Below are 25196 nucleotides of genomic sequence, written 5' to 3'. Positions count from 1 at the left end.
TTTGCTAAATTTGACCTGAATTCGTGAACAGGTTCAGTCAATCCAGAATTGCATTTTTTGGTGAATAAACTACTTGCCAAAACAAATTCACCCAGCACTAACTCCAGGATGCATAAGGTCAAGAGAAATGTTTGTGATTGTCAAGTTTCAGTTAAAAGAATATGTTGTTAATCCACCTCCCCACGGAGGTTTGGTCGACCTAACTACATCACACAGGTGCAAAATTGTTCACAACCCTGAGTGATGTAAATAGGTCGATCTAATTTTTAGGCATGGACCACACCTCATATGCTTTAGAGGAGAAATAGCAAACGAGATCATACAACGTGCTGCCCAACATGCAAGATAAAAACATTGAGAATTGAGATAAAGACATTGAGACATCGAATTGGCCCTGTCAACACTGGTTCTTCACTTTTGAGGTACTCCCTTCTCTTCACGTGTCATTATATAATGCCTGCATCTGTAACTTTCACTCTATGCATCTGAAGAAGTGAGTTTTTTTACCCACGAAAGCTTATGCCCAAATAAATCTGTTAGTCTTTAAGGTGCCACCGGACTCCTTGTTGTTTTTGTGGACACAGACTAACATGGCTACCCCCTGATAAATGAGAAAAGAGTATCTCTCTCGGCCACAGTTAATTTAAAGGTAACTTATAACTCTAGGAAGAATTATGGTTTCATACACAAGCAGGATCTGTAAACACACACCGTGCCTTTAGTCACAAAAGGAGATTTTCAAAGCTGTTTAGGAAAGTTAGATGTACAACTCCCACTAAACTTATGGGAACTGTGGATCTAAATCCTTGAGACAGCTTAGAAAGTCTCACCTCACAGCAGTGACAGAGGTAACAAAACTTGTTGGTTAACAGTACAGTAGAACCCCAGAGTTACAAACACCTGGGGAATGGAGGCTGTTCGTAACTCTAAAATGTTCGTTCGTAACTCTGGACAAAAAGTTACGGTGGTTCTTTCAAAAGTTTACAGCTGCCAACATTGACTTAATACAGCTTTGAAACTTTACTATTCAAAAGAAAAATGCTGCTTTCACTTTTTTTTGGTAGCTTACATTTAACACAGTACTCTACTGTATTTGCTTTTTTTCTTTTGTCTCTGCTGCTGCCTGATTGTGTACTTCGTGGTTGACTGATCAGTTGTAACTCTGGTGTTCGTAACTTTGAGGTTCTACACAGTAGCGTAGCTAGCGGGCCAGAGGAGCTGTGGGGCGGCAGGCCAGTGCAGAAGCGGCACCTGCCAGCCGGCACTGCCAGCAGCACACCCAGAGGAGCCGTGGGGGGACGGCAGACGCGGCTGGAGGAGCGAGGGGGCCGGCTCCTCGGCTCAGGGCTCGGCAGCCAAGCGCTCCCCGCCCCCGCATCCCTTGCTAATGCGGCAGGTGGGGGGAGGCGAAAGGGCCCCTGTGCCTTTAAGGCTGCCTGGCTGGCGAGCCCCACATGGAGCGCGCCGGGAGCAGGCGGCGGCGCAGGATGGAAGGTAAGCAGGGGCGGGGGGGAGGTCCGGTGCCTTGCACTGTGGGGTCCGGGTGAGGGGCTCCCCAGAGCTGGGCCCTCAGGGCAGAGGCGCAGGCTGTGCTGTCTGGACGAGGGGGGGGGCCCTCTGGCACAGCGCAGGAGCCTGGGGGACAGGACCCCGTGGGTGGGGCTGGGCAGCACAGCCCGGCAGGGGATACCTGCAGAGCGTGCTGGGCAGGAGAGACTCTCCCGGGACCGCGGGGGTATCCGCACCCCCGGGAAGCCCGCAGGAGTCCTGAGCCAGTCCCAGGGTTAATCTGGGGGGAATGGGAGGAGCCAAGAGGGCGTGGCCAGAGGAGGAGCCAAGGGAGGGCTCCTTTGTAATGTTTGCTCCCCCTACACTGAAAACCTGGCTATGTCACTGGTTCTACTGTACCTGCTTCATAACCAGGCAGTAGGCCTGTCAGCTAGCCTAGTGCACTCAAATCATATGGAAAAGACACCTCACTGCAACATTTCATAACCAAATGGTTTAAGGGCCATCCATCCCACCTAGTAAGGCGAGCCCTAGTATATCTGTCACCATCAAACCTTCTGCTCCCAAAGGACAGGCTGAGAGCTGCCCCCGCCCAAGCGATGCCTCAATGTGTGTGGGGGAGGGGGGAGCTAGCAACCCCCTGCCTGAAGGGAGTGGCAGGCCCTCAATGAGAGAATAAGGGGGCTTGACCCCCTCCCTCCAAGAGAGGGGACTTAAGGGGCTCGGCCCTCCCTGCAGGAAGACCCCAACGCCTAACGAGATGGGAATTGGGGTGGAGGGTTGACACCCCCATCTCTCCAAGGAAACAGAGGGGAGTGGGGGTAGGCTGACCCCTCCCTGCAGAGAGAGCTCAGCTCCCTCCAAGGGAAGGGATGGAGGCTCGACCCCACGTCCCTAACAAGAGCTGGGGAAGGGGCTACCTCCCTCCAGAAAGACCCCCAACCTCTAATGAGAGGAGACTAATGGGGGGGCTGAGCCACTCCCCCAACTGAAGGAAAAGGGGCGGGTTCCCTAGGTCCAGGGGGAGCCCAGGAAAGTCGGCGGGGAAGAGAGTCCCCTCGCTCCACGGAGGGGCCCGGCTCCCCTATAAACAGACACACAAACCAGCTCTCCAAGACCTCTTACATTCCCAGCAGCCCCCACGCCCAGGGCCCTGCTACCCACCGCCGCTCTGCTTTGCCGCCATCCAGGTTTGAACGGAGCAGGGGGTAGTGTCCCCATCACCATCATTTCCGGTGACGCGAGGCAGACGTCAGCCTTAGCCAATCCCCAATGTTCCTCCTGGTGACGTTTGCGCCCCGTTCAGAGCACGTTCGTGCGTCCACCCAGCCCCTCCCCGGCGGAAAAACGTTGTGGGCGGAGACAGTCGGCTCTGAGGCCCGTGCTCGCGCGCAGCAAGGTGGGGGGAATTGTTAACGGTTCTAACCGTCACGTTTCCCTCTCCTCAGACCTCTCCCTGAGGGAGAGCGAGACGGGGCTTTCCTGGAGGCTGAGGCTGGTCCCGGTCTCGCCAGAAGAGGCAGCCCGCGTACAGCGCCTAGCTCTGCCACTCACCCCACCATCTGAGGCCTGCCTGGCCCCACAATGTAGGCAAGAGGGGTTAGCACTGAGAAAAGGCCCCCAGTGGAGGGTGGCGCATAGAAGAAATGCCGCGGGGGCGGGCACGTGGTAGCAGACCACAGCAGCGTGGCGTGAGCCTCATGCAAAAATGTCACTGGCTGGGTGGCGTGGAAATGCTGCAGTGCAGCGTGGGCCCTCCCAAGCATCACCGGGGTGCTCTGCCCAGAGCGCCAGCCTCGTGTGAAGAGGTGGCTGCACGGCCATGTGAGCTGGGGAAGAGGGGGGTGAAGCAGGGAGGCTGCCCTGCCAAAGTGACGGGACACTTGGAAAATGGCAGCGTGTTTATTATGCGATGTGAGGGGGTTACTGGTCTGGTCCAGTAGCATCAGGGCGGGATGCAATGTGATGATGTGCCAAGATGATGCAATTTGGAGACATTCCTTAAAAATAATCTCTGCTTGACCACTGGGTGAGTTGACCAGAGAAGTTATGTCAGTTGACCACCTATTAGTTGAATAGTCAAATAGTCCAGCAAGGATACCATGATGTAGGCAGCAGACTGCCTTTTGATTGAATTGTGAACCATTCCATCATTTTTAGAATTTGTTTCACAATTTCTGAATTAAAATAACTCGGTGAAGTAACTTGTTTATTGTAATTAGGCATAAGTATCTGTCTATAGCTAAAACTAAGCCTGTTGGAGACCATAAAGTCTTTCTCTTCTATTACTATTGCAATAAATTAATGCTTTAAAATAGGATTATTTTGACATTATTTAACAGGTCAATTGGCCAGTCATCAGATCATTCAGCTGCCCAACCCTAAAATAATCACATTGCAGTGTAGAGTCTCACAGAGCAACTTTTGACTGTCTCACCATCCAGCAATCATTTCAGTTACGGTAACATCATCTTGGTATCAAGCCAGCAAAATATGGGACTAATGGTTTGTTGCATGACTACATGCAAGTCACTTTACCTATACATACTTCCATATCTCTCTTTTTGTAAAATAGGGATGATACCTATCTACCTCATTAGAATGTTGGGGGTCTAAATTTTTGTAAATAACTTTGACTTCCCTAGTTTAAGGGGTCTATATAAATACTAAGATCTAAACAGAAAAATTGTTCTATCATAATTTTATTATGAATTTTATATAGTTCCTCTAGTGATTTTATTCCACTCCTCCCCCCAGGAAGACTTAGAGGACACCAATAAGATAATCATACCACAAATATTTTAATTCTATATCTAGGTTCACTTCAAGATACTAAAACTGAAAGTTTTAAAATCTAATTTACTTTCCACCATTTTCACGTCTGATTTATTTGTATTTCACTCAGCTTGAACAATGATCCTAGACTAGTCAGTTCTACTTTCCAGGTCTCATGCATTACCATACAGTTGTGGTTTTTGTATGCATAACCCTACAAGGGAATATTTAAATCTCAAAAATCTGTTTATTGAAATTGTTGTAGACAGCTCTTACATTCTCTCTACAGGTAGCTTTTGAGTATTTTGTGTTTCAGGGCAAAAACTAAAAATAACTGACAGCCAGCATTTTATTATTTAAAGGGACAATATAAAGTTAAATCTTATTATGCTTATAGCTGCATGTTCCTATATTTGTGTAAGCCTTATGGGCAGAAGCTTTGGAGGGGAAAAAGCATTCTATTCACTCTGGGTGGAAAGGGAAAGTGCTGACACAGAGAGCTCTATTTGCATAGGCTACCTAATCACCGTTTCGCTAGTGACACTTGGAAAGTCACCATCACTGTACAAAGTTGGATTTCGGGTTGGAGGGTAGTGGGCTTCCAGAGAGGCTATGTGGACCTCATTGCTCTGAACTTACTTCCAAGCAATCAGAACTCTCTGTCCAAGGGTCTTAAGTGTTCTCAGTTCCCCTCCCAAGGAGACTTTGCTGTGAGAGACAGTGCAGAGAACAGCATCAAAGCTGAGGGGATTCTGGTGAGGCACCTTTCTACGCAGGACTTTAATAAAGTTGAATGACAAAAATGGGTCAGGAAGTAGGTCTAGTCCTTAAAAGTGGAGGTCACAGACACTGGTAAAAATCTATTATTTCTATCTATCTAGATAGAAAGATAGATCGATATCAAATTGGGTTGTTAAGTGATGCACTTTAAGCATGGTCTTATCAAAGCTGCTGCTCCCATGTTATGATAGACCTCCCCAGCCCACTGGGGGCAGGGGGGAGGAGACAGAACAAAACCCCACACAGACCACTTTAACCACTGGTGGTCCTCCAGGCTGGACCAGATAAGACTCCTTGGGACTGGAGAAAGACCTGCAAAGAGATGCTGGGATTACAACAAGTTACTGATCCAAACTGACTATGGTTTTGGTGGATGGCTGAGTGGTACAGCCAAGGGACTGTTACCCCTCACAGATTCTCACCAGCAGGTGGGAAGGAATTAGAGGCATTGTTGACAAAGTTATTAGAAAGAGGATGACTTTACTTACACATACACACATTATATTATATAAGGGATGTGAAGCGATTAAAAAAATCATGATTAATTGCACTGTTAATAGAATACCATTTATTTAAATATTTTGGATGTTTTCTACATTTTCAAATATATTGATTTCAATTACAACAGAATACAAAGTGTACAGTGCTCACTTTATTTTTGATTACAAGTATTTACACTGTAAAAACCCCACAGTATTTTTCAATTCACCTAATAAATATTATAGTACAATCTCTGAAAGTTGAACTTACAAATATAGAATTATGTACAAAAATAACTGCATTCAAAAATAAAACAAAATTTTAGAGCCTGCAAGTCCATTCAGTCCGACTTCTTGCTCAGCCAATCGCTCAGACAAACAAGTTGGTTTACATTTACAGGAGATAATGCTGCCCTTGCTTGTTTACAATGTCAGCCAAAAGTGAGAACAGGCGTTCTCGTAGCACTGTTGTAGCCAGCATTACAAGATATTTACGTACCAGATGCACTAAAGATTCATATGTCCCTTCATGCTTCAACCACCATTGCACAGGACATGGGTTCTGCTCAATAACAATCCAAAGCAGTGCGGACCGACACACGTTCATTTTCATCATCTGAGTCAGAGGCCACCAACAGAAGGTTGATTTCTTTTTTGGTGGTTCAGGTTCTGTAGTTTCCACATCAGAGTGTTGCTCTTTTTAAACTTCTGAAAGCATGCTCCACAACTCGTCCCTCTCAGATTTTGGAAGGCACTTGGGATTCTTAAATCTTGGGTCAAGTGCTGTAGCTATCTTTAGATCTCTCACATTGGTACCTTCTTTGCATTTTGTCAAATCTACAGTAAAAGTATTCTTAAAATGAACAACATGTGCTGGGTCATCATTTGAGGCTGCTATAAAATGAAATATATGGCAGAATGCAGGTAAAACAGAGCAGGGGACATACAATCCTCCCCAACGAGTTCGGTCACAAAATTTAATTAATGCATTTTTTTTTAATGAGCGTCGTCAACATGGAAGCGTGTCCTCTGGAATGGTGGCTGAAGCATGAAGGGGCATACAAATGTTTAGCATATCTGGCACATAAATATCTTGCAATGTCGGCTACAAAAGTGCCAGGCAAATGCTTGTTTTCACTTTCTGATGACATTGTAAATAAGACGAGGGCAGCATTATCTCTTGTAAATGTAAACAAACTTGTTTGTCTTAAGGATTGGCTGAACAAGAAGTAGGACTGAGTGAACGTGCAGGCTCAAAAATTTTATATTTTTTTTGGTTACATAACTGCACTCAAAAACAAAACAATCTACATTTGTAAGTTGCACTTTCACAACAAAGAGATTGTACTACCGTACTTGTATGAGGTGAATTGAAAAATTCTATTTCTTTTATTATTTTTACAGTGCAAACATTTGTAATAAAAATATACATTTTTTATTCTGTGTTGAATTGAAATCAATATATGAAAATGTAGAAAAACATCCAAAATATTTAATAAATTTCAGTTGGTATTCTATTTAACAGTGAGATTGAAACTGCGATTAATTGCAATTAATTTTTTTGAGTTAATCACGTGAGTTAACTGCGATTAATCAACAGGCCTAATATTATATATATATATATATATATATATATATATATATATATATATATATTCTGTTGCTGTGTTTTCTAAGTTTATGATTGTATTCCCTTTCCCTAATAAAGATTTCCATTATTTGTACATGGTCTTGCAGTGCTTGCACATGGGGAAGTTCTCCCTGTTAAGGGCACGTAGCACAGGTGTATTTAGTTTTCCCAGGGTTCTGAACTGGTTTCATTATTTGTCAAGAGGGCCCCTAGATATATTGAACCTTGCCCTTTGCTGCCACTAGCCATCTGGAAGTAGTGTTACATTTGTAGTTTTTTCCCCTGCTGCCTTGCTCTGTGAAAGACCCAGACAAACAAGAGACTATGCACAAGTACAGGAGAAACTGACAAATGAAACTAATACACACAGTGCTATCAAAGGCACCAAGAAACTGAAAAATTGAGAAAAACATTTGTTATAGTAATCTTAGCAGTTTCTTGTGACAATAGGTAAGAAGCTTCAGACTAAAGTGTGCTTTATTTTTGTTATTTAAGTTGGTATCACTGTAAGTTCTCAGAGCTAAAGGGTTGATTCCTTCTACCTCTACAATGTTTTAAATGACATGTTTCAAAGCCAGCCATAGTAGACTGATTCCTTCCATTCTTAAGAGCCAGATTGGTGAATGCTTACTAATGTGACTAGTCTCATTCAATTTAAAGGCTCACCAGCAGAACCCCTGCAAGTATACAGAACAAAATATTCATTCCCTACTATTAAATTAATTAAGAGGTCAATCAAAGACTTAACAGAATAAATAGCTCTTAGTTTTTCTTCACCAGATCCTGATATGCAGCTTCACTTGTTTGACATCTCACCATGCACTATATTGATTACCGTCTGTTTAGCACTTCTTGTTATAAGAGTAGAGGTTTTCCTTGGCCAACATTTTCCTTCCTCATGCTGTTAGGTAATATGCTGAGATGGCTGCATTCCAAATGTTCTATGTGCCTATAACTGTGGTGCACTTCAGGATCTTTTAGAATGTAGAGTACTAAGTAAATATAAATTAATAATCGTTTCACTAAAGTTCAGTAAAAAATAACTACCTTTGTCCAAAATGTAAATTATACCATACATTCTGAGAATACTGAATGGATTTTTAATTTTTACTCTTAGTATGCTATGAGGAGCCCTTACAACTCTGCTCAATATGTATTGTAATCAGTGGGTTGGTGTGTACATGTATCTTTACATTCTAAATAGAATGTGAATTGTAATGTAAATCCTTAAAACTACAGGATATTTTCCTTTGTGGACCCTCTGTGGATCAGGTAGTGGGTCCTAGTGCTTTTAATAATCAATAAAAAGGATGCAACTATTCAATTTTGCCTGAGTAAAGACCCATGACTGCATAAATAAGACATTATAATTGTGGTTATACTGTAAGCTTCATCCTTTGGATAAAAGAGATATTACTTTTAAAGTAAAGTGTACTATAGGGCATGCTCAAATTCACAACTTCTGCATTACTTCCCCATGCAGCAATGTATATGTCTAAATGCTGTGGGTGAAATTCTGGTCTTGTTGGAGTCAATGGCAAAACTCCAATGGACTTCAGTGGAGTCAGATTTTCATCCTGTATTTATTTACACACTAGGCCACTGAAGTCTATTAGTTAAATAATGCATGTTTTAAAGTTTGCTTGGGTTCTCATACTTCCATAAGAATCTTCTCTTGTTAAAAAGAATCTAAAATACAGACCACACACACACAATATTAAAGTAATATATCAAATATACAAACTCAAGAAATACAGGGACAACTAAAACTCCATCCATATTAGCTATTTATAGATCATTGGTGCACAAGAGGTTTTTCATACAAGATAGGCACGGTCACTGCCCTGAGGAACTTACAGTCTAGGTAGGATAAGACACAGGATGACAAGAGGCAAGGATGTGAAAAAGAAAGGGGATTTATACTGTAGAAGGTCATGAGGCTTTAAAACAAAACACACACAGACACACCCTCTATATGTCATCTTAGTTCTTGTAAGAGTGTGGTGGCCTCTTTAAGGGGATGTGCTGTTGTGCAGGGTCACTACTAGCTCTGAGCTCTTTAAGGAAAGGAAAATTGTGGGAGGTGTACTCCCTGGGGGACAGGGATCATAACAACCAAAGCAACTATAAGAGCGGCCTCTGCTCAGTGACAAGATATTTGGACAGAGGACTGGGCAGCTAAAAGGCACCAGGCAAGTAGAAGGGGACATGCTTGTTCACAATTCAGAATATCCAAGCTGTAATCTGGAGTTGAGGAAGAGGTCTGTTCTATTACCCCTCAGCAGCAGGGGCAAGCTGGTACTCTCTAGTAGAAGGGGAAAAGGGACAAACAGACTACTGACTGAGCCTGACATGAGACAGAGAAATATAGAGCCCACACAGGACTGGTGAATGACTACTTTGTCTTCGTTTTGTATGGACTTGTTTTATTGACCCGAGAATAAAAAGGGTGTACATAGGTTTAGTTGGAAGGTTATACAAAGCTGATAATAGCCCACCTTAATTGATTAGTCTCATTATAGTTGGTATGGCAACACCCATTTTTTCCATGTTCTCTGTGTATATATATCTTCCTACTGTATTTTCCACTGCATGCATCCGATGAAGTGGGTTTTAGCCCTCGAAAGCTTATGCCCAAATAAATTTGTTAGTATCTAAGGTGCCACAGGTACTCCTTGTTCTTTTCACAAAGCCATCCCTCCACCAGAGGGAGATGGTGGGCCAGCAAGAGATACAGCCACAGTTATAAACTAAGGCAACATCACCAGAGGACAGAAGTACTTGTGGCACCTTAGAGACTAACAAATTTATTTGAGCATAAGCTTTCGTGGGCTACAGCCCACTTCATCGGATGCATGTAGTGGAAAATACAGTAGGAAGATATATATACACACACACACAGAGAACATGAAACGATGGGTGTTACCATACACACTATAAGGAGAGTGATTAGTTAAGGTGAGCTATTATCAGCAGGAGAGAAAAAGAACTGTTTTGTAGTGGTAATGAAAATGGCCCATTTCCAGCAATTGACAAGGAGATGTAAGGAACTGGGTGAAGGGGAGGAGAGGATAAGCCTGGGGAAATAGTTTTACTTTGTGGACCTTGCTTCTCACATAAACAGTGCACTCCCATAAAATTATGAAAAATTGTTTTATGTTCACTCACTTTTATTATAATTCTTACTCTTTATATTCATTTGCACAAGTAAAATTTAAGGAAAACATTTTAAAAGAGAACATGACAACCTTCCTATTAGATTCTGAAACTCCATCCATATTTTTGCTTATAGAACACACCGTGAGTGCACATACTATTCCTCAGACCAATCATACACTACCCCCTATTCCAACTCACATTTGAGCACACTTCTTATAATGAATTTTTTTATTTTTTATCAGGCTCCCCCAAAGTTACAGCCCCTTGGTTGCTAAATTTTTGTTTATGCTGAGATCTTGTATACTGAACTCCTGACATCACCAAAGCAAGAGTCTGTCCACGTGGCAAAAGGTAAATTGAGTGAATTATTAACAATTCTTTTTGTGTGTGAATTTAAGATGTGCTAGAATCCCAGAGGGAGGATTATTTATATTTGTTTACGTTGGCCCGGAAAATGTAGTAGGCTCTTTTCAGACACACAAAAGGATGTTCTTTGCTCCACAGTGCTCTGTATCTAAGATCCTAGACAGAGATGAAGGTTTTAAGGGAAGAGGAACAATTCATGGGAAACTTTTATGTAGATCAAAGACTGATGCTCAGTTTTTCCAAAGAACAGATGCAATGTGAACAGTGGTAGTGAAAGCTACCTAGATACTTATGCCTTTATCACCATAATATGAAATGCCTCAAGTAATTAACAATAAATGTCTTCTTCATCACACAGAGTAGTTGAATTTTGTTAAAGGACAGTGACTTTGATTAAGTATGTTAAGAACTATTGAGGGGGAGAAGAAATGGGTTTTCCATTTGTTTTTGAATGCTGTTAAAGTCTGTGGTCTTGCTTATCCCTTCTAGGAGTGAGTTCTATTGGTACAGTTCCCATGAAAGTTCTCCCCCCTGTATTCACAAACTTCTCCCTGTTGGCCAAATTTCACTTGTTTCAGGGCTTGTGTATATGAGGATACTCAGGAAAGTTAAGACAAATTAACTAAGGTGTTAAGCTCATACATATTAGTTACAGCACGTTAAATCACCATATGGACGCTCTCATTTGAAATAAAGTGGCCATAGTTGAATTTAGCATAGCTATCTTAAGCCTGGTCTACACTAGGCGTTTAAACCGGTTTTAGGAGCGTAAAACCGATTTAACGCCACAACCGTCCACACTAGGAGGCACCTTATATCGATTTTAATGGCTCTTTAAACCGGTTTCTGTACTCCTCCCTAACGAGAGGAGTAACGCTAGTATCGGTATTAACATATCAGATTAGGGTTAGTGTGGACGCTGATCGACGGCATTGGCCTCCGGGAGCTATCCCACAGTGCACCAGTGACCGCTCTGGACTGCAATCTGAACTCGGATGCAGTGGTCAGGTAGACAGGAAAAGCCCCGCGAACTTTTGAATATTTCCTGTTTGCCCAGAGTGGAGCTCCGATCAGCACGGGTGGCGATGCAGTCCGAAATCAAAATAAAAAAAGAGCTCCAACATGGACGATGCGGACATGATCGCTGTAAGGGCAGGCAAATCTGTTCTATCAGCGCTCCGTTACAGAAGACGAAATTCAAAATCATTTTTTAAATATCTCCAGACAGACGCCATAGCAGGGACTCAGCGCACTGCTGCGTGGCAAGCGTAACAGAAAGCCAAAGAATCAAATGGACGCTCATGGACTGGAGGACTCAAGCTATCCCACAGTTCCTGCAGTCTCTGAAAAGCATTTGCATTCTTGGCTGAGCTCCAAATGCTTCTAGGGTCAAAACAGTGTCCATGGTGGGTCAGGGCATTGCTAGGCAATTTACGAACCCCCCCCCCCCCCCAGAAGTGAAAGGGAAAACAATCCTGTCTTGACTCTTTTACATGTCACCCTATCTTTACTGAATGCTGCAGATAGACGCGATGGTGCAGCACTCAACACCAACATCCTTGCTCCCACCCCGCCATGGGTGACTGATGGTACAATAAGACTGATACCCATTGTCATCATCAGCCTATTGGCACATGGGGCAGTGCAAAAGGCCTGGTAACCATGCTACTAGCATCGGTCAGGTCGATCAAGGGCACCTGGCCCTAATTTTTCCTGGTAGATGGTACAATATGGCTGATAACCATCATCATCATAGCAATAGGGGACTGAGCTTCATCAGCCCCCACCCTTCATGTGTAAAGAAAAGATTCAATTGCCCCTGGACTAGCAGCAGGATGCTAGGCTCCTCTCCTCCACACTCCTTAATGTCCTATGTGGACTATCATAGCAACTGGAGGCTGCCTTCCACTCATTTCTCACTAACAAGTATTCCTGCATTCTTTATTACTTCATCACACAAGTGGGGGGACAATGCTATGGTAGCCCAGGAAGGCTGGGGAAGAATGGAATGAACAGGTGGGGTTGTTGCAGGAGCACCCCCTGTGAATAGCATACAGCTCATAATCTATGCAGGATCTGACACAGAGCAGCTGTGCTCTCTGGTTCTCTGATACAGTGGTTCTCTAGTACACTTGCCCATATTCTAGGCAGGACTGATTCTATTTTTAGATACCAAAAAGGAGGGATTGACTCAGGGAGTCATTCCCAATTTTAACTTTAGCCCCTGGCTAAGAGCAGCCAGGGGCACTTATGACAGCAGCAAATGGAACAGTGCAAAGGACTGGTAGCCATGCCCATCTTATTACCAATTTATGGTATGGTAGATGGTACAATATGGCTGATAACCATCGCTGCTATCATGCAAAAGCAAAAGCATGCAGCTGTGTGCCACTGCTGAATCGCCTCTGTGAGCGGCATCTAGTACACATACTGTGACAGTCACAAAAGGCGAAACAGGCTCCATGATTGCCATGCTATGGCATCTTCCAGGGCAATCCAGGGAAAAAAAGGCATGAAATGCTTGTCTGCCGTTGCTTTCCCAGCGGAAGGAGTGACTGACGACATTTACCCAGAACCACCCGCGACAATGATTTTTGCCGCATCAGGCACTGGGATCTCAACCCGGAAATTCAAAGGGGGGGGGAGGCTGCGGGAACTATGGGATAGCTACGGAATAGCTACCCACAGTGCAATGCTCCAGAAATCGACGCTAGCCTCGGACCGTGGACGCACACCACCGATTTAATGTGTTTAGTGTGGCCGCGCACACTCGAGTTTATACAATCTGTTTTACAAAACCGGTTTATGTAAATTCGGAATAATCCCGTAGTGTAGACGTACCCTTAGGCTGTCAGAGGGAAGGGAAAGAAAGGTGACCTTTTGAGTAACTTGGGTTAATCCAGGCCTCTAGCTTCTAACAGTGTTTAGGCCTTTCATATAAATCTGCTCTCTGGCTTCTTTCCCCAAACTGAACTCTTAGCCCATTTATGAGGCCTTAGTGTCTGGGTGATTACCAGATCCTTCTTAGTCTCACCCTCTCTGGCTGAAAAGTAACTAATTACCACACAGGTGAACTGAATGTGCCTGACTTTCCCTTTAATCATTTCTAGCCTATGATGAAGTGTCACCTCATCACAATAAATGTCATTCACCTCCTGACAAGTATGGGGGTACTCTTTGATTTTAATACTGTATCTTCATTTGTCATTAATATGGTGTGTTTGTCCCGTAATTGGGAGTGGATATTTCAGCCTAGAAGTTTGTCTGGATAGCACAGCCTATCTGCCTAGAGAAACAAAGAGAAAAAGCCCTTTCTAATAGTCATCTAACAAATTGCACATGACAGTTGCAGAGAGAATAGCCTTAATGGCTCTAGCCTGCTCTTGTGGGAAGCACCCAACCCAGTTTGAACAGGATGAGTCAGACAGTAGGGTGACCAGATGTCCCGATTTTATAGGGACAGTCCCGATTTTTGGGTCTTTTTCTTACATAGGCTCCTATTACCCCCCACCCTCGTCCCGATTTTTAACGTTTGCTGTCTGGTCACCCTATCAGGCAGAGACCTACAGACCAGCAAGATTTGAGCTGGCTATGAAACCATAAATTGGTTCAGTTCCATTCCTGTGATGTAAGAGGACAGCCTACCTAACAGCTTGTAGTGAAGCATAAAATTAGATTAAGAGTGTATAGGCTACTTGTTTTTTTAAATCTGTTCTCGGATGCTTTGGTCTAACTACTAAATAAAAATACTTTGTTTTATAAAGGTTGCTGGTCAATATCACTGGTCATAGGTTTCTAAAGAGAGGGCCTGCAGGTTAAGTGGTTGGTATACAGAGGGTAATATACCTGGGTCCTGCTCTAAGAATCACAAGATGACTGACACAGGAACCGACAAGAGGCCAAACACCTGAATTGGGTGCATTCAGGGTCCAGAAAGGCATAGAGATGCAGGTAGCCCCATAACTACTGAAATGTAAGAATAATGATTTATTTTCCTAATATTTACAGTAAAACAAGTAGTTCACTGTTACTAGACAAATATCTTATTTATGTCTGGAATAAAAACCAGATAAAAACAAACAACCTACATTTTACATACCTCATCCTCTAGCTTGTTTTATGCTCTGACAGGAACACCACTGACTTTTCAAAAGTGATTTATTAAGCTTCACGATCTATCAAGAAGCATGAATATTGATGTGTTCACATTAACATCCTGTGTAACAGCTGAATACTAGATCTATCATGACACAATGAGAATCATATGTTGCAGACCAACAAATGACAGAAGGCTTAATTAAAGCAAAATTGACAAGGTATCAGAGGCTTTTAAGACAAAACAGCTTTATTGTACAAAAGGGAAAGCATGAAGAAAGGACTGCTTGGCAGAGAAAACATGCATGGAAAGGAGGGGAATATTAAAAACAACTTATTGAAAGGCAAAACTAGTATGTAAAAGTGTGAACTTGCACTACTTAAAAGTAAACTACAATTATTTTTATCATCTAGAAATGTACAAAGTCTTCAAAAGTACAGCTATTCCAGTATTTAGCTATATTAATGGTTTAAAAGATGGCTAAATCCAGTTATTTTAGTTGCAAGTTTTAAGTGAAGATACCAATTGTAAAGTTCTTTTTAGAGTATTTAAACAGAAGGATTTTACCAGGCAGTGCATCCTTAGACTGAAACAGACAGATGTTAAATGCCATCACAATTAAAACTGATTGGTAGAGTTTTAATTCTAACTGGCACTTTTGTTTTCCTAGAACAAATGCAGTCTGCAAGCTAATGGGTGTTTTGTTAGCTATTCAGATCCTTTCCTTGCTTCAAACCAAAATACTATAGAGAAAACACTTTGTTAGAGCTCAATTTAACAATAATTGGCCTCCTTAGGCAGCAGCTTGTGGGAGGCTCTTCTGGACTTTGCATAGATGCCAATTTTGATCCATAGAGGACCTTGTAAACTTTCCATACTTTTTGCTGGCTATATCCTGCTTCTAATGCAGGAGTTTGACTTTGTCCCATCCACTTAATTGACATCAAGGGAGATGCTCAGAAAATCCCCCAAATGTCTTAATGTAGGTGATGTGCTCTTCTCTGATTAATCTGTCTCGGACATCAGCCAGAGACAGAAAGATGTGCCAAACAATTCATATCTTCTTCTAATATTGATGAGTTATAGAGAGACATACGGCATCTCTGTTTGGCTGACCTCCAGAAAGGTGCAGTGATGTGAATTAATTTGGGAGTTAGCTAGATGGCGTTACAGCTTACATATATGTTGCTACACTGATGTGACTCTTTGGAGTCTGTTTGTTAGTTAGGTGTTTCTGGAATTAGATGTAAATTATGTGTTGCTGTTGCTCTGTCTAAACTGCATTATATAGCAAAATGGAAGTAGTTATTTTGGGACTAGGCTGGGCCAAAACAACAAGTTGTTAATGTTTTTGGAGAAGGGGCTGAAGAAGAAGCATCACTGAAACCAAGTTTCTAATGGATTGGGAAATACTCTCATCTCCCCTTCAAATTTAGATGATTTTTTAAAAATAGGTCAGTTTTAAAGAGTGGCTGAGGAACACAACCACAGTTACATAATGTAATTTATTCTTTGTCTTTTAAAATTGATCACACATCTACAGATGGATATTTAAGATCTGAAAATAAGGATTTCAGAGTTGTGGATCAAAAGATAAAAGAGCTCATTTATGTCAAGTCTCCACTTCCCAGGCATTTCTTTGGCTTTCTACCATGTAAGAGTTATTGGAATTTGTAAATGGGTGTTATAGATAAAATGTAATGAATAGGCCTGAGTTCTGTCATATGAAACAAAACTAAACATGCTGGATTACACTTACAAGTTAGCAACAAAAATACTGCAAGCCAGAAGGAGCATGATTCTTATGTAAAATAAGTCCAAAAGGAGATAAGACTATTTGTTTTTAATGATGTAGTATGGCACTGGCAAATCATTTCTCTAAGAACTTATACATAATAGTCTGTTTCATTTGCTGGTGTTTATGACAAAGAGTACAAAAGCAAAGTCATAGCTTAACATGACTGATTACTTTAAAAGAAAGAAGCTGAAACCTCTTTAGAGAATTAATCCAAAAATTCCAACAAGCATAATTATCTGTACACTGTAACCTGATGTATGTGATGGTAAGCATGAAAAGAACTAATGAACAATATTGGTGCTTTGTTCACAATGTAGGTAAAACCATCACTATGAGCAGTGACAGATTATGTACAAGGAATCTTGCAAACGACTGTTCAGGAAGTTTAGATATTATTAGCTGCCTTTTTATTCAGAATCACGATTTTGGTACTGTATATATTTAAGATGTTCTTTTTCTGAGTGGGTGTGGTTCTCCTGTCTTGTAGAACTCAGTGACATCCTACATGTTACTTTATTTAATTCTTTCTGAATTAGCAGTTCTGTCCTGTTTGCTTTGTCAGATTCGGCCAAGAAATATTCACTATTTTGCAAGGGCTATAGCTTGAGTCTAAACTCAGTTATTCATGCTAATTTATGTTTGAATATTTTTAAAGTATGCTTTATATGACCAAGACAACAATGGCAAATGAAGTGAATTAACTTCAGCAGTAAAAATGGTTGACCAAAATTGTTTGTATCAGAGAGGTAGCCGTGTTAGTCTGGATCTGTAAAAGTAGCAAAGAATCCTGTGGCACCTTATAGACTAACAGACGTTTTGTAGCATGAGCTTTCGTGGGTGAATACCCACTTCTTGCATCCGAAGAAGTGGGTATCCACATGTCTTGCATCCGAAGAAGTGGGTATTCACCCACGAAAGCTCATGCTGCAAAACGTCTGTTAGTCTATAAGGTGCCACAGGATTCTTTGCTGCTTTTACAAAATTGTTTGCTGGCCCTTAGGCCATTGCAAGACCAAAATGTAATTTTTGAACTTTTGGGGACACTACTGCCCTTTCTTAACACTCCTGACATTGTAAGAAAGAACTAAACATAAAATAATTTAACATCCCTTTTCCCAACCAAAACACCAACCTCTTCCCTTGCTACTTGGACTAGAAGGCCTCCAGAAGCAGCATACTCCTCTTCTGGGGGGTAAAGAAAGCACCTTGTGTCACTGCAACAACCCTGCTCTATGGGCACAGAGCACCACTGATGGTCCTCAGAGGAATCATGTTTAATCCCTTTCAGCCAAAGGAAGGTAACTAAAATATCAGGCCTTGAAAGAGAGACTGCACTAGGCACGGGAGTTCCTCTGTAGAAAACATTCCATTTAAAAAAGGCTATTTTTATTAGTGTTGGTTCTTAAAGTGATGGATCTGGACTTCCTCATCCTGAATTTTAAACTTATCTGACAGGAATTTTATTTGTGTATACGTGATTTTATGCTGTAATTGATGGTTTGAGCTTGCTGTTTTGTTACATGGAAAGAGATAATGTATAGAATTCAGAGCTCCAGTTGGAAAACCACATCCCAAAGACATTTGCTTTCAAATCTTCTGTTTTTAGGGACAGTTGTCAAATTATGAGTGGAGGGGAAGGGACGATGGCAATTGGCTCATCTTTTCACTTACAAAGGCTGCAGTTGGCTCAAAGATTCTTTCATGTATCCACAGGCCCCACTTTCAGAATTGCAAAGAGATCTTCATTTGGAGCTTTTGAAAATAAAATACATATATTTTCTTTGACTTTTTTTGTGTTTTGATAACACTGAGGGATATGGGGAGACAAACTAAGATCCTTGACATTCCTCTTAATGGTTTGCCTATCAGTTATAATATAATAAACCAGCATATTTCATTGCTTCTTTAGGCCAAGCTCTTTGTACACACTGGGACTCCTTGTAGCCCTCCATGCTCCCTGTGTGCTACTCCCCCATCCCCTTCTAGTTCTGGGACTCTCTGCAACCTACCCCTCTTCCTCTTGCCAGGAGCTCTGTACCTACCCACTTCCCCCATCCTTATTACGTTGATTCCCCCAATTTCCCTGTTCTGATTTTCTCTAAAATCAGTAGGGTTCTGTCCATTGAGGCCTAGAACATTCCCTGAAATTTGGAATTGACCAGATCTGGCATTCAAGAGTTATTGGCTAGAAATACAGCTTGGCCTATATATGCGATGAAGCATGTGACCCCTCTACTTTAGAAGCTCATGGACACATGTCTAAAATTATCTCTCGCTTGATTTTACCGAGAGTGGCATACCAGCTGAAGGTAGGTATTTTGGGGGCTTCACAAGCTTGGCCAGTAATACAATACACCTACATTTTCTAAACATTAAACAAATTAGCTAACTATTTGCATTTTTGTTCACATCAGGTTGTAATGGTCAAACTTAAATGCCAACAGTTGGAAATTTATACCAACTATGTAATCTTCACTATTAACTAGCAACTTTTCTGAAAGAGAACACTAGCTGTCATTTAAAAATAAAAACACCAGTGCAGAGAACTGAATTCTCCGTCAACTTGGGCCATCATAAAGAGATGAAGGCAGGGATCAGTAGGAGGCTGGGCTTTTATACTCTTGGATTTAGAATACTGGATTTGAGGGACAGAGGCATGCACCCTTTCATAGTTACAGAGCTAGCTGTACCTCTGTCCCTTTTCTGACCTCAGAAGGTATGTCTACACGGGGATAAAAGACCTGCCGCACAGCCACGGCTGGCCTGGGCCACCTGACTCAAGATGTGGGGCTAAAAATTGCTGTGTAGATGAGCTCTGGGACCCTCCACCCTCAAAAGGTTCTAGAGCTCAGGCTCCAGCCTGAGCCAGAATGTCTACATGTCAGTTGTTCAGCCCTAGAGCCTGAGCCCCTCAAGCCCAAGTCAGTGGACTCAGGCCCTGTGTAGATGTACCCTGAGTATGCCCACCTCAGGTCTTAGTGCCTTTACCTATCTCCCGGTGGAATTTCACAATTCTCCCACTCTTAGATAGGGCCCTGGGCTATAGAATCATGTGTATCCACTGTGCATACCCTGCAGCTTCAACCAAGTTCAGGTACCTGTGATTCTTCCTAATATGACTAGTAGCTTATAGTGACCAAACAGCCTTCTTAAAAGTATCACTTATTTTAACAGTTGGAAAAAAGCAAAAGAAAAAAGGCATTTTAAAACAATCTACACACACAGGTGTTTTACCTAAAGGTTGGTAACCTAGGCAGGCCTAATTTAGAGTCCTCCACTGTGGGTGCCTGAACAACAAGTGCTGAGAGAGAACGAACATGAACTTTAAACTTTGCTATCGTTCTTCTCTCCCCCCAGGCTTTGACCCTTCTGGTGAAAACCAGTCCTGTAAGAGATCAAGACAGGAACAACTCTCAAGTGTTTGCTGAGGGCTAGCTTATCTTAAGCCATTCTTTTTCCTTCTTAAATGTTTCCAGACAGACTCCTGTGGAGCTAACCCACTGTAGTCATACAGCAAACACATCAACGTTCAGTATTTCTTAATTTATTCCTACTCAGTGCCAGATCAGTGGTACCCCTCTAATGGATAATTGCCTTACTACAATGGCTCCTGTGGTCACATGGCAGGGCACACAACACCCAGTGTGGATCAGCAAAAGCAATACTTTAGGAGAACACCAGTAACTGGTAACTAATCTTTTTCCTTAACCTCTTTCTTTCTCTAAGGGACCACATCTGCATGAGTTCTATGCAGAGGACACAATGTTTGCAGAATGGGAATGTTTTACTTTTTTATTTGCACATATTTTCCACACCAAAATAAAGAGGAGACTGCAGTACTTCAAATATACAAAAAATCACTATGCCTAGGCAATTTATAGTATTTAATGTCAAATGTTCATTGTGATTATGGAAATTTTTTTATTTAAATTAAAAAAGCTTACATCACACTTGCACATGTAAAGCTATGTCATCTGTTTTTTATCCAATGCGCAATTCAAGAATTCCTATAATTGATTTCCCTTGACAGCTTAAGTACCCGCACTCGCCTACACCGCACATATTGTGCTTCCTGACATAGTCTATGTTGGGAGTTACAGATTGAGCTATGATATTTCAACAGAGGAAACTAGTTAAGTCAGGACAAATAAAATAAGCAGCAAAATCTGCTGGGGTTCTTTCAAGTGGCTGTCAAATGGCTCAAGCATCAGTAACAGTATAATATTTTTTTAAATGTTGATGGGCTGTCAGAAGAAAAATACATTAGAAAAACAAAATGAAAGTATGGATGCAGGATTGTTATTGTTCAGACAGACTGCAAGTCTTCTGTATTGTTTGTGCAATTTAATTTGGTCTGGAAGTCTGCTGTGATGTGTTCCTTTAGAGTCTGCTAAATGACAATCATGCTGAACAGAATCCCTATGGATGAGCTCAGATGCTACAGTGATGACAATATAAGTATTTGGATAAATAAAGGAGTTTTTTTCCTTCATGCTGACAAGCCATCAGTGTTTTGTTGGATAAACATGTATATCCAGTACAGTGTATCCCAACCTTTTGGTGCAACTCTAGTTCTCCAGAAAGTTGGAGGTTATAAAACCAGCTTACCAGACTAAGACCTCATCTGTACAAGACAGTCCTTATTCTACCTATTTGCTTTAACATGCTTTGACTTGAGATGCAGCTTGGGCTGCTCCTGTCTCTTACATGTCATCCAAGCTTGATGACATATAAGGGTATCCAACTTCATAAGTGGATAGGACAGGAAACAGGCATTGGTAGGGTACTTGGGTTCTCCACAGCAGCTGATCATTAAAGGCCCAATTCTGCTACCATTAGTCAAGTTAAACTGCACTTATTCAGTTAATTCTCCAGCAACTGTGTGCATAAATGAGTGCTAGTCAATATAACTAAAGTTGCAAAAGCAGTCCTTAAAGTAGAGACTGCTCAGACTACTAGCTACAAAAGCTTGAACCATCATTTCTGGTACATGTACCATTATTTGAGATCCAGTCTAATACATGAATATGAAGTGGTTTGATTTTTAAGAGAACTATTTGAAATGTAGATGGAGATATTTACTTTTCTGGCAGTGTCAAAGGATTCCTCTATTATACATTCTCCTTCCAATTTTATGAACCAATTTTAAAAGATAAGCAAGCAAGTTGTGCCAGTGACCAATACTTACCTTTATAACAAAACAAAAAACAAAACAAGCAAAAAAAGAGAGAACCTGGAGGTGGCCAGGACCAACAGAAGTTTTTGACAAAACCCATAAGATGATTTTTCCCTCTTCTGGGTTCTATGTTCATAGGTAAGATGATATTATTCTGTTCTCCCTGGAGAATTTTCCCTTGAACCAGGCCAACCTATAGCAATGTCTTGCAGGCAAGTAAACAATCCAGGCCTCCTTCATACTGTCCTTTTGTACACAAGTTATCTAGTACAGGGTACCATCGGAGTGGTACAATGCACTCCATCCTCTCTTCCATCTAGAACTGAGTAAGCCATATCCACAATACTTCAACCACTTCTAACCTGAGAAGCAAAGATCTTATGCCAAGATTCAATATAATACACTTTGATAGGCTTTCAGTGTTCACATATGACCTGTAAATCATGCCCTTTACAATCTGGAGTCAGAAATTGAGGGGTCTTTTTTCCCCAAAATCCAAACTTGAGGCATTTCATATACATAACTCCCATTGAAAGCAGTTTATATCTTCCATAAATCCTCACATGTTGATAGAATAGTCCTCTAACACGATATGAAGAAAATACTTCATTGATTTATAGAGATGGGAAAATAAGTAGACTGACATAGAATGCCCACAATAAAAGGGTTGGAAACCACTGAGGTTACCCTCAATAGATATGAATGATCTCATCTAAAGATCAGCACAAAATGAGCATAAATTTAGGCTTATTTAATTAATATGCCTATGAAAGTCTCATCACTTCCATTTTTTAGAGTACTGTGGTTTGTTTTGACTGTACCTTTTCACTGAGGCAGTAAGTCACCAGGAGAGAGCAGTGCAACTCTGGGTAAACAAAATATATAGAAGCATGTGCCAAGGGAATGAAAATCACAAGGGTCCAATCCTACTTTTCACATGCACACACAACTCCCATCAGGACATCCATGGGTGCTTTTCAGTGCATGAGAAATGCAGGAATAAGCTTCAAGGTGGTACAATAGCATTGCCAGTGCAGATTGCAGACTCTCACTATTTAGGTTAGACACTGTCTTTTTTGCTGCAAAGTCACTTCTGAAATGCTAAATAAACAATACCATAGTGCAAACACATAGCTGTTTCCATTATGTATGTGGAGGTTAGTCGGCTAGGTATAAACAAGAAGATGCTGCAATGAATACTACCTGCTGGCTATACTATACATAGTATAGAAGACTGCAGCAATTTTCTCATAACCCTCCTTTGGTATGAGAGAGAGCCTGCCACTTTTTATACAGAATAATTAAAGTGAATTTAAAGAGGGCAACAAGGGCAGAATCTACTTTACTGAGGAAATTCTTGAATCTGAAATTCACCCACGCAGGAGCTGTGTGCAAGTAGATAATTGATACAGAATATATTAATGACAAATATGGTCTGCACACTTTCTAAAATATCTAGACGTGTACAATGCAGTATTAAGGGTTAGTAGGAGAGGCAGGAAAACAAAGGGAGCTTTTTATCTTTAGATTTATTTTTTGTCATTTTTTGAAAGAAAGTATGAACTTTATACAGAACACTCCCAACAAACCTGTCCTACAAGAAAGATTTCATTTTCCCAGAATACCATACTTTTTCCTCTGATTTTGTTTTTATGTAACATGGCCAGTAAATTTGCTCTATTATGATCCATCACTGAATTAGTAGTACAGGAGAAGTTGATATTCTGAGAGTCTTGCAACAATCAGAAATGTATTTTCCCTGCTCTGCTGCCATGTTTATAGCCAATTTTTCTGGACTGCATCCACCTAACCTGAGCAAAGAAAGACTTTGGACTTAAAAAAAAAAATAAAAAAAAAACCTCATGTTGGTATGTCCCTATTTACAATGGAGAGCAGATTTGGTTCTTAAATTTTAAAATCTCACCAGGTAAGATTACTAGAACCTTTGTCCTTCCTTTTCCTGTCTTGCTATTGAGCACCCTTTCTTTTTGTGATTTGTGTTAAATTTTGATTGCAAGCTCTTTGGAGCAGTGTCAGTGTCTTTCTGTTCTCTTCAGGCTTTTATAGGATAACCAGTACCCATCTGTGTTGTCTATGAAATGGTATAGAATAATTATGCTTTAACCTTTAATATGCAGCCTCAAAAGTCTAATATTTCTAATAGGAGGAAGCAAACAATAAGCATTTTGTCCCTTACAGCTGCTTGACTCGAAGAGAAAGTGTGGCCTAATAGTTAGAGCAGAAGATTGGGTTGGGGGCAATGAAATCAGGCAGGAATAATCAGTTTGGGGCTTGGTATGAAAGTTTCCCTGTTCTAGCAAAAGCCTAGATGTCTCCAATTTACCTGTCTTAAAGGCACCCATTGCAGTCAGAGAAAACAATCCCCCTCATATCTGTATCATTTAAGGCAGTGGCAGTCTTGAAATATTTTCTACTTCTGAGGTGGTCTCATAAAATGTAGGATATGCCTCATTTTTGCAGTATCTAGTTGCACTCCCATTTCCAACATTCATTTTCAATAGACTTCCATCTGAAGGGGAGTGATCATTTAAAGTACCCATTGTGGGGAACTACCTGAGGGAAAGAGTGCTTAGTGCAGATGCTCTACCTAAAGTCCTGATTAGCATATAACACTTTGAAAATCTAGGTTGTGTGACTGTCAATTTTAAAATAAATTTTCTTCTAAAGATAATTAAATACCTCCCCACTTGAATGCTTCAGTGTTGTGCTTATTCGGGGTCATTAATTGAAAAATGGTACAAGATCATGTATGGCTATTGTCTGTATTGCACCATGCCAAGTGCCCTCAAATCTCACTGGGTTTGATCAGATGAGGTGCTGAGCACCATCAACTTAGCACCTGGCAGCAATGTACTGAACTGGTCTGAGACAATTGAATAGGGCTGCTCACAAAACACCAATTTTGGGATTAAAAAATTCTTTAACTGAAATCTTACAGTTGTATCTCTTCATGAAAAGTTCTGGTTTAACCAAAACATTGTATAAAAGAATAGTCACTGGGTAGATTCTATACAAATAAATAGTTTTCCCTTGTTCTCCTTTACCTAGTTCCGCAGCAATATCACAAACAAATTTTTCCAGGTTGTGCTGATGTTATTAGTGATGCTGGTACCTAAATAAAGAGTAAAGGTGGCAAGGAAAATGTAGGTTTATTTCAATCAATATATATTCAGGTTTTTGCCCTGTCCCCAAAAAAGCAACCTTTGCCAAATGGAAGAGCCAGAATCATACTGTAAAAATCTTGTGTGTTCACATCTCTAAGAGAATATTACAAACAATGGATAGTAAACACAAGCAAACCCAATGAAATTAAGTTGGCAATGTCCCTGTAATGCATTATTTAGCAATACTTGATTTTCTCCCTACAAACTTTTATATATGTAAATATTAGCTTAAACTGAAGACAA

The 25196-nt window shown here is 41.2% G+C and overlaps 1 protein-coding gene and 1 long non-coding RNA gene across 10 annotated transcripts in view; one reads left to right on the top strand and one right to left on the bottom strand.

Annotated features, from left to right (window-relative positions):
* CIT (citron rho-interacting serine/threonine kinase) overlaps window positions 1-2878 on the bottom strand; it is a 99412-nt gene extending 96534 nt beyond the window's left edge. For 2 of the 7 annotated variants that reach the window (XM_039505788.1, XM_039505791.1), the window contains exon 1: window positions 2674-2875. The gene's annotated coding sequence lies outside the window, so the exon portion shown is untranslated. The other 5 variants (XM_039505786.1, XM_039505789.1, XM_039505792.1 and 2 more) reach the window with 4 other exon arrangements.
* A 36-nt stretch (window positions 2879-2914) lies between these two features.
* On the top strand, window positions 2915-20453 carry LOC120386459. 3 transcript variants are annotated; one of them, XR_005589722.1, is made up of 4 exons: window positions 2915-3095; window positions 10575-10683; window positions 14463-14649; window positions 20319-20416. It is a non-coding gene; the product is annotated as an uncharacterized LOC120386459 (long non-coding RNA). The 3 variants fall into 3 exon arrangements; XR_005589724.1 differs by lacking the exon at window positions 14463-14649 and having other exon boundaries at window positions 20319-20453; XR_005589725.1 differs by lacking the exons at window positions 14463-14649; window positions 20319-20416 and adding an exon at window positions 10837-11013.
* Window positions 20454-25196: the final 4743 nt, after the last annotated feature.

The sequence above is a fragment of the Mauremys reevesii genome, linkage group 18 (assembly GCF_016161935.1).
Source record: "Mauremys reevesii isolate NIE-2019 linkage group 18, ASM1616193v1, whole genome shotgun sequence".
NCBI classification, from domain to species: Eukaryota; Metazoa; Chordata; order Testudines; family Geoemydidae; genus Mauremys; species Mauremys reevesii.
Note: the sequence above shows the minus strand (reverse complement) of the source record. Positions and strands in the feature narration are given on the sequence as shown.